This window comes from Muntiacus reevesi, chromosome 10 (genome assembly GCF_963930625.1).
Source record: "Muntiacus reevesi chromosome 10, mMunRee1.1, whole genome shotgun sequence".
Classification (NCBI taxonomy): Eukaryota; Metazoa; Chordata; class Mammalia; order Artiodactyla; family Cervidae; genus Muntiacus; species Muntiacus reevesi.
This window is the reverse complement of record NC_089258.1, coordinates 43029586-43034882: the sequence shown is the minus strand read 5'-3', so window position 1 is coordinate 43034882 and position 5297 is coordinate 43029586.

Sequence of the window (5297 nt, the reverse complement as noted above, 5' to 3'; positions counted from 1 at the left end):
CCCATTACCACACACACACACACACACACACACACAGCACACACACATATAGCACACACACACACATACACACAACACACACACATATAGCACACACACACACTCCCACGCCGCACACATAAGCGCTGTGCACCTACACCATGCACACAAACAGCACGTGTCTGCCAACAGGCGCGCACACACACACATAGCGCACACACACACACACACACACATAGCACACACACACACATACACACAGCACACACACACACACATAGCACACACACACACAAACACATATAGCACACACACACACATACACACAGCACACACACACACATAGCACACACACACACACAAACACATATAGCACACACACATACACACAGCACACACACACACACACATACACACAGCACACACACATATCACACACACACACACATAGCACACACACATATAGCACACACACACACACATACACACAGCACACACACATATCACACACACACACACATAGCACACACACATATAGCACACACACACACACACATAGCACACACACACACTCCCACGCCGCACACATAAGCGCTGTGCACCTACACCATGCACACACACAGCACGTGTCCGCCAACAGGCGCGCACACACGCATAGCACACACAGGGAATAAAATGATTACCCTAAAGTGCTCGTTTCTAAACACAAGTGAATCTCACATGCATTCTTCCCTTCTTCTGAGCTTTGATGGTTTCCAAAATAAAAAAGTTTATAAAGTAGTTAATGGTGAATGACTTTTAGATCATGGGACTTTCTGAAGTTATTCCACAAATACTACAAGAGGTGAGAGATGAATGAAGATATTCCGTTTGTCCCTCAACAGAAGAATGGACAAGCAGAACGTGGTCCAGCAACACAATGAATGTTGTCCAGCCTGAAAGGAAGGCAGTTCTGACACAGGCTACAGCGTGGATGGACCCTGAAGACATTATGCTCAACGACATAAGGCAGACACGGAAGAACAAATGATATTTGAGTCCACTCATACAAGGCACCGAGAGCAATCAGCTCCATAGACACAGAAAGTAAGATGGTGGGTGCCAGGGGCTGAGGGAGGGGAAAGGGGACTGAGTGTCTCATGGGACTGTCTGGGTTTTGCAAGATAGAAGTAGTGACTGAACAACACCGCACACAAGCATGCACTGCAGCAGCATTTACAACAGCTGAGACATGGAAGTGACCAAAATGTACATGGACAGATGAATGAATAAAGAAATCATGTATGTATAGAATGGAATATGATTCAACCATGAAAAATTAATGCCATTTGCAGGGGTAATCTAGAACTAGAACAATCATAGTAAGTGAAGTACTTCAGAAGGAGAAACTGATACCAATGAGCTATTTTATAAAAGTGAAATACACACACAGTCAGGAAACAAACATGGTTACAGAAGGAGAGTGGTGGGTGGAAGTGATAAATTAGGAGGTTGGATTCATTTATCCTCACAAATACATATAGAATATAGAATCGGCACGGACCTACTTTAGAAAGGGTGGTGTACTACACACTCTATAATAACGTGTATGTGAAAAAAACAAAGATTAATCAGAATGTGTATGGGGATAACTGATGAAGAATCTCTCCACCAACAAACACAGCACTGTAAGTCAGCTATCCTCCAAAATAAGTAAACACTAACTTTAAAAAAGAAAAACAAGGATTAATGAGCCACAGGCTGCCAGCATGTGCCAGAAGAAACCATGGACTAGGAGTCACCCTAAGGCTCTGGTTACTGTAGTAACAGGACTAGGGCATGAAGAAATCCTGCCTCCTTGTGGCCATTTCCCACTACAGAAACTTGAAAGTTATTGCTTATGCTGCAGTGAAATAAGAAAGAAGTTTTTCTCTTTGGCCTTTTGATTCCTTCTCTACATTTGCTGTTCCTGATCTACAGTCTGCCTTGATAACTGTTTCCTTCTTTTCAGAAGATTAACCTATTGACTGTTTTGAAACAATGCAAAAAGGAACAAGAACATAGGAAACTTATACCTTTGTGGAAATGTTTTTTAAGGAAATAGATGGCTTTAATCCCCAAGCTGGAAGAGGAGAGAACACAGTAGACTTGTGCCTCAAGAACTCTGTCTCCCCTGATAGGGAATCGAGGGGATCACACAGTTGGGGCTGATAGTCAGAGGTTGGAGATAAAGAGCAAACATATAAGGATCCTATATTTTTCTTTTTGCATTGCTTCAAAATAGCCAATAGGCTGGCATCAGGGAGCCCAGTAACTTGGGTCCAGCAGGCAGTTGCTGGAGTTGAGGCCATTGTCTTTTGTAGATTGCATTGAAGCTTTCTTTCCGTAATGCAAAAAGAGAAAACAAATTTTAAGGGGAGGTTTGCAGAGAGAGTACCATAAAGTTAAGCATCAGGATGTGACTAGCATAAAATTAAAAGATAATAGATGTGAAATATGGCTTATGCAGAGTTAGAGGGTGATGGGTGTGGGATACCCCTGGAGAAGAACATGGAAACCCACTCCAATATTCTTGCTTGGAAAATTTCATGGACAGAAGAGGCTGGTGAGCTACAGTCCATGGGATCACAAAGAGTCAGATACGACTGAGTGACTAATACACGCACACACACACACAGGTGCAGGATTAGCTTACATAACAGGTTAGTCTTCTGAAAAGAAGGAGACTTAACTATCAATGCTGGCTGTAGATCAGAACAGCTAAAGTAGAGAAGGACTCAAAAGGCAAAAGAGAAAAAACTATTTCTTATTTCACTGCCACACTTAAAAACACTTCATAGTCACAAGGACTGCTGGGCTCTAAATGATACTGGCACTTTATAAGTTTCCATGGGTAACTAACTGAAAACAAAAACTTGGTAGACTGTGAAGATGAAAATTTCCAGTCAATTCCGCACACACTGGTTAAAATCAAAGCCCATAAAAACATGCTGCACACCAGGAATTGTTAGAGACGTGCAGATAAAACCACAGTGCGGGAGCACTGCAGCTGTTTGAAAGGCCACCCTCAGTCTACAAAGGAAAATGGTGGAGAAGACGCAGAGGAAAGAGAGCATGCACGGTGCTGATGAGATGTGACTGCTGAGAATCACTGTGGAGAGGAGTATGGAGCTGCCTTTGTTAATTTTTAGTAAGACAAACATACTGATTCCAGCCCAGGTCACAGGGGGACTTAAAACATGTCCTGCTCAGGGTTCCCTCATCTCAGCACCAACAAGGGTAGAAGGTGCCTGAACAGCTGCCCAGCCTGAAGCAGCAGACAGCCTCGGTGAGGGGCGCATCAGTCAAGTCTCTGCCTCGTCGGGCAGTTAACGAGGCTCCCCCATCACAGCAAAGGGCTCCTTAACCCCAAATTCATTTTGCACAGAGAAGAGGAAAGTATCAGACATAAACTATAAACTAAATCAAGTATCTTTATTTTTAAATATAAAAAGTGACGAATAAAAACAGTAAAAATTACACTTCAAGTGAATAAATTACAAACCAAGTCAACTATGTATTCTGACATATATAAAACAGAGGAGGAGGAGGAGGATGCTGCTGCTGCTGCTGCTGCTGCTGCTGCTAAGTCGCTTCAGTCGTGTCCAACTCTGTGCGATCCCATAGACAGCAGCCCACCAGGCTCCCCTGTCCCTGGGATTCTCCAGACAAGAACACTGGAGTGAGTTGCCATTTCCTTCTCCAATGCATGAAAGTGAAAAGTGAAAGTGAAGTCGCTCAGCCATGTCCCACTCTTAGCGACCCCATGGACTGCAGCCCACCAGGCTCCTCCTTCCATGGGATTTTCCAGGCAAGAGTACTGGAGTGGGGTGCCATTGCCTTCTCCGGAGGAGGATGGAAGCCACACAAACTACCATGAGTGAGCAGCCCTTGACTGGTGGGTACCACTTGGGTTCTCCAGTCGACTCTGCCACCAAACTTGGCTGCAGACACTGGCCGGGAACCAGAGCCGCTCAGCCCATCACACCGGGAGGATGCTCCTTTGTCACTGGGGTGTGGAGAGAACCCAAGTCTGTGCCGTCAGGCGCTTCTTCTGCCAGGCACCATGCAGAAGGCTCAACCTGAGCCTTGTTCTTCATGTTCTTCTCCTGCAGGTTAATGGTGGTAAAATGAGGCAAAGGAAGGGCCTAGAAGTTGGGCACCTCCCCTTTCTGCAGCTGTTTTATTTTCTTCTCCTTCTGTAAGTGACTTTTTTGTAACAAAACAGAAAGGGCGCATTTCCACAGTTCTCACTGGGATTTTGGGTTTCAAAGGTACCCGTCTTGGGGCGATTGTTGGGCTCTTATGACTCCTGTCTGCTCTTCACCCTCATCCTCTTGGGTGAGTTTGGGTTCTTTTCTTCCAAACAAAGGCAGGAGTCCTGGGGACAGTGAGTGGAATTTCTTTCTTACCAGCAACACCCACAACACCTAACAAGATATGGTAAGGGCAAGACTTTGCATAAATTTAAAGTGTTTGTCCTGCAGTACTCTCTTCGCTTCTCACTGTTTGATTCTTTTCTCCATTCAAAATCGAAGCCAATAGGCACAGTGGGTGGCTTCTCTGACAGTTTCTTAGGAAAAATGTGCCCACTGTAAAGAATTCCAGAATCCAGTTTCCATGTTTTAAATTTGTAGAGCCCTGCTTCTACAGGATTACATTTCTTGGGTTTTCCAATTGTTTCCAACACCTCCACCACCTCTTGCTGCATTTTAATTCTCTTCTCTGACTCTTGCTTCTCACTACTTTTTAGGATCTGCTGTATATGGGAAGGAAAACCTGGAAAAGAATAGATATGCGTTTATGCGTGGCTGAATTAAGTGCCTGTACACCTTATACAAACACAACACTGGACATCAGCTCTGTTACAATGTGAGATCAAAATGAAATTGCACAGAAAGCAAAAAGGGGAGAGAGGGTGCGTGAAAAATGCTGCCTTCTTGTGGCCGTTTTCCATAACGACAACGTCGAAAGCTGTGCAGATGGGCACTTAATATTCAGAAGGCCCATGGGGTTGTGACTAAACAACACCCGCTTTCAAGGAATGTTCTAGGAGCATTTATCAAAACGTTTATCAAAACGTTCAAGGGTCAATTGCAAGAGGTTTCATTCATACCCTTTAAAAAAAATCACAGGAAATGATGTCAATCTTGCTAAATATTAGAGAAATCCAAATCCAAACTACAACGAGGTATCACCTCACACTGGTCAGAATGGCCTTAGTCAAACACGCAAAGAACCAAGGCTGGAGCGGGCATGGAGACTGAGAACCCGCCTCCATCGATGCTGGAATGTAAACC